General features: G+C 47.7%; 1 long non-coding RNA gene across 1 annotated transcript in view; it reads left to right on the forward strand.

Annotated features, from left to right (window-relative positions):
- LOC131502000 (uncharacterized) overlaps positions 1 to 6689 on the forward strand; it is a 197750-nt gene extending 191061 nt beyond the window's left edge. Inside the window, exon 3 of the long non-coding RNA XR_009256945.1 lies at positions 5819 to 6689. This is a non-coding gene — a long non-coding RNA (uncharacterized LOC131502000). The remainder of the gene's footprint in view (positions 1 to 5818) is intronic.
- Positions 6690 to 9755: the final 3066 nt, after the last annotated feature.

The raw sequence follows: 9755 nt of genomic DNA on the forward strand, positions 1-9755 counted from the left end.
GGACCCGCATGTGCAAAGGTCCTGAGGCAGGAGGGAGCTTGGCATGTTCCGGAAACAGGAAACAGCTCTGAACAGGAGAATGATGGGAAATAATGCCAGCATGGAAAGTATAGACCAGAATATATCATAGCCTCGATGAACATTGTGGCTTTTGTGCAGAGAACAAAAAGGTGCTACGGATGTGTTTCTAGAAAGGGTGGCTTAATCAACTTGGCAGTATAAAAAGATCACCTGGGCAAGCGGTGCTGAGAATCAACGGATGATGTTGGAGGGTTAGGCCAATGAATGCAGGGAACCATTTTTCAGATGAGGAAGCTCAGAAATATTGACATTTGCCAAAAATCACACTACTCCCGATCTCAAAACGGATTTCCACACTGTCTTTTCCTTTATTTTTTTCCAGCTTTATTGAGGTACGACTGACAAATAAAATGACAATATATTGAGCCACACTATTTTTTTCTTCAAGAACTGAATGATATTTCTGATACAGAGGCTTCCGAGTTTGGGGGGGCGGGGTCATGGACCCTTCTGGGATTCTGCCGACAGCTCCTGTCCTTCTCCCTAGTGTGTACACACACAGAATTGAGACCCCATTTCCAGAGGCTTTTCAGGTCTTTTGAAACCCACCCAGAGATTGCTCAAGATCATTTGAAACCCAAGGTTAACTAGGCTTATCCTCGGGCCTTTCAAAGCTCTTACCGGCGTTAAGTCTGGTCACTGGTGGATTTTTTTAATAATCAGCGAAATAACTAACCACTGCAGATTTCCAGACTAAAAATTGGTTGCTCTTCATAGAATTACCATGTAACCCAGCAATTCCCCGCCCCCCCCCCCCTCCCCAGGTGTGTGTCCAAAAGAATTGAAAACAGGCATTGAAACAAAAACTTGTCCACGCGTGTTCGGAGCAGCGCTGGTCACGATAGCCAAACAGTGGAAACGACCCAAATGTCCATCGATGGATGAATGGAGAAGCAAATGGCGGTCTAGTCATACGGTGAAAGGGTTTGGCAGTAAAAGGGAATGAGGTCCTGATGCACGCTACAACATGGATGAATCTTGAAAAGTAGACAGTAATATAAGGGCTTTTTAAAGACTTTAAATCCTACACACCGTTCTTTGAATGTTCTCTTCCCTTAGCTGCTCTGGGTCTGTTATTTCTACCTTGTTGACGACAGCAGTGGTTCTCAAAGGTGGGGGCAGGGAGGTGGGAGTGGGTTGTTGTGACCTGCCGGTGGGCCTTCAGCAACGTCTGGAGACAGCTGAGTCTCCGTAGACAGAGGCCACGGATGCTGTTAAATGTCCTACGACGCACAGGACAGCCCTCACGGCAAAGAGTGATCTGAGCTCAAATGTCCATAGTTGCTGAGGTCGAGAAGCTGAGGATTATAACATTGATGCCATAGGACTGAAAACGCCAATAACTACTCATGCAGACAGCTCCCATTCTCTTGGTCTCCATGGCTTGTGATGCCAAATGCTGAAACAGCCCCAAAGGAGAGGGTTCTGGAACTCTAGGGAAATCAAAGACCTCAGCCTTGTAACTTATGCCACAGAGGCTATATCCCATAAGGTCCCCGGGCATGTACATGTCACAGAACTATAAAATGGAAGTGAACCCCTCCATGTCTGGCCCCATGGTATCTGCACGCTAGCCTGCCTGGCAAGGACGAGCAGGTACAGAATTAGAGTGTTTTTCACAGCATAAGAACAACGCGATCTATAAAGGAAAGAGACGAGCACATTTGTCTCCTTTTTCTTTACCATTTCATTTATTCTCACTAATAATTGCATCATCAGTGATTTCATTCTGAACCCGGGTTTATTTCTTGATGTTTTACATTAACCCATAGAAGGTTGGTCCTTCCATCTTGCAAGGAAGACACTGGCTCTGTGGATCCGTTTCAGTGTCTTTAATAATATTCTAATATGGGTAAAAACAAATGCTTTTATAACAGGCATGATCTCGAATGGAAATAAGACCCTCCATCTAAAAAACTTTGTGACTGTCTTTCCTGAAGGGGACACACACACGCTTGCGTAAGACTGCAACGGATTCTTAAAACATTCTCCTTATTATCCTGCGGAGAGACGACGTGCTCCCAAACACCCTTAACCGTACTTACATTACTTTAGAAAATACCTTAGGGAAAACCTTCAGTAATTATTTACTTGCTGGAAGGTTTCCTCGCTGAAAAATTGTGCTTGGTCTCTCCCTAGCTGCAGAAAAATGTCACAACTAGGAGACATCATGTTGAACACATCGTTTGACAATTTGGAGGTCACATAGGGGAGGGGTTCATGATATAGTTGCTCTATAATGAGTTTGTTAAATGCATCTGTACCCACCCCCGTGGTGTGAGGCCATCCAGAATAAATGGAAAAATCACGTTTGAGGACAGCGGGTGCTTGCTTATGCGAATTCACTCATACTGAAAATGGCATGAAGTCAAATTCACATTTTTCTTTTTTTTTTTTTTTTTTGTTAATTTTTTTTTCAACTTTTTTTTTTATTTATTTTTGGGACAGAGAGAGACAGAGCATGAACGGGGGAGGGGCAGAGAGAGAGGGAGACACGGAATCGGAAACAGGCTCCAGGCTCCGAGCCATCAGCCCAGAGCCTGACGCGGGGCTCGAACTCACGGACCGTGAGATCGTGACCTGGCTGAAGTCGGACGCTTAACCGACTGCGCCACCCAGGCGCCCCAAATTCACATTTTTCTTTATCTTCGGGTCTGGCTAACCCTTTCTGATAACAGTGCACACATCCATGAGGCCGCTGAGGCCAAGACTTCATATGTTTGTGATTAGGAGAGAATTGCTACAATAGGAAGTAATGTATTTGAAAGAAATTAACAAACACACACAAGGGTGGGTGTGAGCTTCTCAGCATGGAAACATCTGCTCCAAACCTTTCTGAGCTAGGAAGAATGTGGGGACCAACCATATGGTTCTCATGGAAAACGCTTACCTCGCAATCTTGACCCAAGAGATGGTGTCTGGACAGAGGAGGAAACAGAAGTGGTCTTGGAATTGCATCCTTTTAAAAACAAAACAAAACAAAACAAAAGCCGTGTCCCTATGCTTTTGTAAAGGGTTTCTTCATAGCATAAAAATTCCCCAAATATCCTCTGCGTGTTTATTTTTTTAACTCCTTACACAGTTTCCCCATGGTTAGTATCTTTCATGACTGTGGCACTTTTTTGTCAAAATGCAGAAACCAAAGTTGGCACATTATAATTTAATCAAACCCCAGACTTTATTTGAATTGCGTTTTTTCTGTAACGTCTTCTCTCTATTCCAGGATCCCATCCAGGACACTAAATTGCATTTAGTCCTTTAGTTCTTCTCTTCCTTCTTGGCTTTTGATGAGACCATAAGTTGCAAAATGGGCTCTTAAGAAGTCCTTCTAAACATACCAGGGCCAACATTTCAATTGTGTCTATTGTAAGGAAGAACAAAAACACCTTTACCCCCCAGGTTCAGCAGTTGGGTCCCTGGAAATGAAACCGAGAAAAGACAGATTAACAAGAGAAACACCGAGTTTATTAACGTGAGCAGAGTGAATATACGTGGAAGAAATTCAGTGAGAACTCAAAGTAGTGGTTAGGACTTGAGCTGGTATAACACCTTAACAAGAGCAATAGATTTGTAGCAAAGTGACAAGACAAAAATAAAACGGTCTTGGGTTTCTGGGGATGTCAAGCCATGGTAAAGCAAATATATGGGGGGAACTAATGGATGAAAATGGTTACTTAGTGAAGTTCGTTACATATAGATTCCTCTCATCTCTGGGCTGAAAGGAGTGTAGAGTTGTCCCCAGTTATTAGGAGTCTGAGAATTGTCCTCCTCTTCCTGGTATGAGAGAGAGAGAAAAAAATAATCTTATGATAAAGTAGTATATTTTGAGGAGGCATATTCTGATCCTCTATACTATAATTCAAAAAACAAACAACAAACTACAACAAACAATTTTAAAAACCCAATCAAAAAAACCTTGGAAAATAAAAAAAAAAAAAATTAGCCATTGCTATTTTACCTACATAAAATCAGTCATCCTCCATTTGTTAAATTTATTTTCTATGATTTGATTGGTTATTCAGGCATAACTCATATCTGGATCTATCTCACGAGTCAGAACAAGGGGTCATCAGGCAATAGGAAGGACTAGACTAGGACAAGCAAGGTATTAGAAACTAGACTTCTGGACTGGGAAAGAGCAGAAGTTTGGACCAGACCATGCTTAACTATACAAGGGGAAGTTCAGAGAGCTGGACAACTATGTCCAGAAAGCTGGACCATAGAACATGTGGGAGATCTCAGACAGATGGCATCAGAAATTAGAGCAAATACGGGCCCCTGGGGGGTTGAGTTGGTTTAGCGTCCGACTTCGGCTCAGGTCATGATCTTGCGGTTCGTGAGTTCCAGCCCCGCGTCGGGCTCTGTGCTGATGGCTCAGAGCCTGGAGCCTGCTTTGGATTCTGTGTCTCCCTCTCTCTCTGCCCTTCCCCTGCTTGCGCTCTGTCTCTGTCTCTCTCACACACAAAAATAAAATTTAAAAAAAAAACAATAAAAAAAAAGAAATTGGAGCAAATAACAGGAATGTGGGGGCAAGGGTTGGGTGATGTGCAGGAGTCAGTCAGCGATGAGGAGGAGGTTGGACAGAAAGAGCAGGAAGGACATCAGCCTGGGCTCCCACTGCCTGTGAATCAGAGGCAGGATCCTGGTGCGAGATCTGAGAGCTCAGGTTCTCAGCTGTATCGCAGCAGGACTTGGGCATACGGGGACTACCCAGGAGCAAGATACCGGGCATACCAACGTAGAAAGGTGAACACAGAGATGCTGTTAAATATCCTACAATGCACAGGACAGCCCTCGCAGCAAAGACCTATCCAGCCCCAAATCTCATCGGCACCAAGGTTGAAACTCTGAGTTAGGGTTAATGATTACTTATTTTCCTGTTCAGGGAGAATTGAGCATCTTTTGTTTGGTAGGGATGTTAATTCAACCTCAAGTTAACGTGAGTTCGGACCTTACCCTTACCTCCTCCTAAGGTCGTTCGGCACAGAGATCAGTGGCATAACGTTACACGATCAGATGTGGGCAACACACAGCTATGGAGACCAAACAAAACGATTCAACTTGAACTCCAGCTCCTAACGGGTAGAGGGGGGCCCTGAGGTGGGAGGACCGCAGCTGATCATGACACACAGAATTGAAGGCTGCTGAGAAGTGAAAGAGAACCTACCCGTGACATGGAGACGGGAAGTTCACCCTTTCTAGCCACAAAACAAGGCCCAAGTGGATACAGTCCGCCCAACTGCGGTAGGCGGGAGAAAACCCAAACCCAAAGGGTGGTGATGTGAATACCAGCCGAGGTGTCCATTGCACAGCGGGGAAGGGACGCCAGAAAGAACAGGATCCAGGGTTTGACGAGCCCCAGGGAGCCATGGGATAAAATGGCACTTGTGGTCTCAGGGGAATTGTGAAGCATGTTTAAAAATATATTTCCACAATGTGATGTGTGATAAAGAGTGAAACATTCCTAACAACAACCACAACCCCAACCCCCACGAAGGAAGAAGCCTCGGCCTCCCAGCCCTCCGGGTGACTAACCCAGCCTGGATTTTCTGGGCCATTCCGTAGGCCCCAAGGACAAGAAAGCACTGATGGAAGAAGGAGAGAGTCAAGGATGTGAGAGTCTATGCTTTGTCACTGGACAGAAACATAAATAAATAAAACCCTCAAAAACGATAGTACCGTGTATTGATCATGGCACAAAAGAGTTTACGGTTTCCTTAAACTTCTTGTTTCCCAGGGGAAGGGACCGAGCCCTCACGACAAGGTGTGTAGACGGTGGAGCCAGATGAAACCCAGGCCATGCGATTCCTAAGCATAGCTTCTACCCGTGGATGTATTCACAAGACGGAACAACGGAGCAGCACAAGGTAAGAGCAGTCAGAACGTGATGGCCCTTGAGCGGAGCCGTCCTGCAGACCCTTGCCGGGCAAGGCCGGCTGTATCACAAGAGGCTAGCACAGTGACCGAGGGAGGGGAACACCACAGTTGCTCAGGGCCCTGTTTACTGATTATGTGCTTATATACTACCCGGCCCTGCAGTTCTGCCCTCGGGCCCTCAAGCGTCGGCTCAGACGTACTGGTGCAGGTGGGCCGAGAGCAACGTTGTTCCCACCCGGTCTCGTCCCAGGCCGCCTTCCTGCGAGGTCCTGTTTCCGCCTGTCACATAAAACATGGACAATTATTTCCAGCACAAGCTGACTAAGAGCGAAGGAGAAGCCAGATTGTCTGCTCCCTCGAGCATTTGTAGGCAGACAACTTTTAAATAGAAGCACACACATGGGGTTCTGACAGCTGCACTGGGACAGTGAGTTCCGGTCTGACGTCCCTCTAGAAAGAGAAACTCAGGCTACTGTCTTGCCTCTTGAAAAGCGGTGGGGGTGGGATTCGGCTGCTTAGGGGAAAAAAGCTGGTCTCTTCGTCTCATGTAAAATCACAAGATCATGGTGTAAATTCAGGGGCGCCTGGGTGGCTCAGTCGGTTGAGCGTCCGACTTTGGCCCAGGTCATGATCTCGCGGTGCGTGAGTTCGAGCCCCGCGTGGGGCTCTATGCTGACGGCTCAGAGCCTGGAACCTGCTTCGGATTATGTGTCCCCCTCTCTCTCTGCTCCTCCCCCATTCACGCTCTGTCTCTCTCTCTCTCAAAAATAAATAAACATTAAAAATAAAATAAAATAGTCATAGATTGCCCTCCTCCAGCCTGGCTGCCTCACTTCTGCTGAGTGCAGATTGGAAGAAGAAAGCTGTCTATTTGGCCTGAGGCTGGAGGACGCCACTGACAGTAGAATGGAAAGAAATGCTTCTCACCCCTAGAGTCACCTTCCAAAGATTTTGATAATCGATCTGTGGTGTGGCCTGGCAACGAGATTCACATCTCCCCCGATGATTACAATGGACAGCCCAGGATGGGGATCACTCATCTAGAGGGCTGGCAGGACCTTTGCAGGGACCTCTGATGCACAGAGGGGGTTGATGTTTTGTCACATTCTGGCTTGGCCATGCCAGACCCCAGAGAGGAACCCACACCTTGGGCTAGGCGGGAGGGTTGGGGAAGCCCGGACCTCTCTGTGTCTGAAGGGTTCCGGTAGAATTGTAACATGACACAGTGAATGCTTTCCTGGCTGGCCTTGAGCTGGTGTATGCACAAACCCTTCAACAGTCACAGAATTATACAAAGGAAGATGTAATGACTCTAAGTCTCCTATGTTTTCGTGTATACCACAGTCCCGCACATCTTGAACCTTGCTCGACGCTGGGATTTTCTGGGGCCATTTTCTGTATGGTGCCATGTGCCAGTTCTCAAACTATCACGTGCATGCCAACCCCACCCCTGGGGCTCCTATTAAAATGTCGATCCCGAGTCAGTAGATCCGCGTGCAGCCTGAGATTCTCCATTTCTGTGTTTTAAGCATTGCGGGTCATTCCGAAGCTTCTTCTACAACGAAGGCACTAAGCATCGAAATCCGGCCACGCTAAGCCCCACTGGCCTCCTCCCATTTGTAACCTGCCGCCTCCAATCCGTTGGGGGTTGAAAACAGAGTCTGAAATTAGAGCTGCCGAGAGTAAGAAGCCCTCGATTTTTTTCCCGCCTACACTTGCTTCCCCATAGCGTCTCCCGCCATCCCTGTTCAGATCAAGTCTGGTTTCCCAACTCCTCACTCCCGAGTTCTAAGACTCTGCCACCCAGTTGCCCCCTCACCACGGCTGCCAGGCTGTTGAGCAGGATCTCAAACCTAACACGCTCAAAGCAGGACTCTTGACCCACCCCCTCTGGGCCCTCCTTGCGCTCCGCCAGTTTGTCCCCCGATAGCCTACGTGCCAACGTGTGGCACCAAGGGCCAGCCACCTAAGAGCCATATTGGGTGATCTTTTCCACACCCCCCTCCCTTTCCAGTCCATCAGCTGGCCCTGGCGGCTCTCTCTCTCTCTCTCTCTCTCTCTCTCTCTCGGAACATTTCTCCAATCTACCCGTCCCTCTGTTAAAAAATGAAATTCAGCGGAGTAAATTTTAAAGACCTTATACTTCGTTCAGTGATATTGATTGATGACTCATCGAATAAGCAGCATCCCTTCTAGCAAATAGAATGGAACTCCGGGAGAGAGCCATATAATATGAGAGACTTTTATAGGTAGAAGGGGCGGGACAAGGAAGTTACTAGGGAAGGGAGGATTGTGTCGGGCAAATCGCCTTCCTTTGAGGAACCGCAGGGGTCCATCAGGCAGTTCCCTTCCTAGTACCGACCAGGTTGTTCCAGACTGACTGGCTTAAGATTCTGCTCCTGGGACAGGTTGAAACTGTAAGTAAGCTCGGTATTAAGTCTCAGTTTGGTGATGTGGGCTTAGCCCAGGTGACTCCATTTTGGACCTGTTGCCTCCCTTTTAACATCTCTCGTTCCCACTGCTGAAGTCCCTGTCTAGGCCATCACCCCTTCCCCCCTGCCTGGACTAGTGCAGGATTTATCTGGTCTCCAATCTCTCCTTGGGGCACCAGAGTGGCTCAGTCAGTTAAGCGTTGGACTCCTGACCTCAGGGTTCCGAGTTCAAGCTTCGCATTGGGCTCTGTGCTGGGCCTGAAGCCTATTTTAAAAAAAAAAAAAAAAAATCTAGAATCTCTTCTTGTCTCTTTTCCTCAAAGTGCTGCAACAGTTCCCGGTTGGAATTAGAAGCTGGTAAGTTCGTGACAGATTCTGAACTGGGGGCGATTTTGTACACCTACCCACACCCCGTCCGGAGACAATGTTTGCAGACATTTTTGGTTGTCATCACTGGTGGGGGGGTGGGGGGAGTGGTTACTGGCACCGGGATAGCCCACTGATGCCAAAGGATGTCCGGTCCCACAGGTCAGTCGTGCAGAGGCCGGGAGACCCTGGCCCGAGGTAAGTGGTACCCAAAGACGCTGTGCCGAGAGCCTTGTGTGCTCCCACCACAGAAGCAGGCGTAACTAGGTCACTCAGAGCTTGTATAACATCGAACAGATGAAACCCCGAGTAAAGAAGCAAACAGCTGAACACCAGAGCCCTTTGCGCTGAAGGGTTGTGGTTCCAAAGGTGCCGGGAGGGGGGCAGCCACTGAAGGCCCAGGCCGCTGGGCCACTCGCTTGCTCGTGGCTGCCCAGAGTCGCTGCGGGGAACAAAGGCCTCTGATTTTGGCCCCCAAGCTGTTAGCCTCAAGTGAAACGAGGATGATGTAGGCAAAGTGTTTTGATCTCTCACGAAAACTACGGAATCTGTCTGCTTCTGTTGAAACATCTCTTCCAATGACACCTCATCAGGCTAACAAGGGCAACTTCAAAATGTGTGCCTTCTTCCACCTCGGGGGAAAAAAAGAAAATGCGACAACAAGTGTTGTTCTTTTCCAGTTCGTTAAGCTAAACAGACCTGATAGAAGGCTGGCCCTTCCTGCTACTGAGGAATCCCATGGACTACGAATACAGCCACCAAAGAACGAATAGTTGCTAATTATCTCCCTCCACTGGCTTTCCTGGTAACCATTTTTAACTCGGGGTTTCCCTGATGGGGTAGGAAGCAGTCTGTGGTGGTTTACCAGAGAAGCCCTCGAATCCCCTCTCACTTGATAGGCAAAACCCAACCCTATCTTTGTCCGACGGGTTTCAGGAGCCCCAACGGTGATAAACGAAGCAACATGGCGGCAGTGCAGGGGGAAGGTTGGGACGCAGA

This window comes from Neofelis nebulosa, chromosome X (assembly GCF_028018385.1).
Source record: "Neofelis nebulosa isolate mNeoNeb1 chromosome X, mNeoNeb1.pri, whole genome shotgun sequence".
In the NCBI taxonomy this organism is placed as follows: domain Eukaryota; kingdom Metazoa; phylum Chordata; class Mammalia; order Carnivora; family Felidae; genus Neofelis; species Neofelis nebulosa.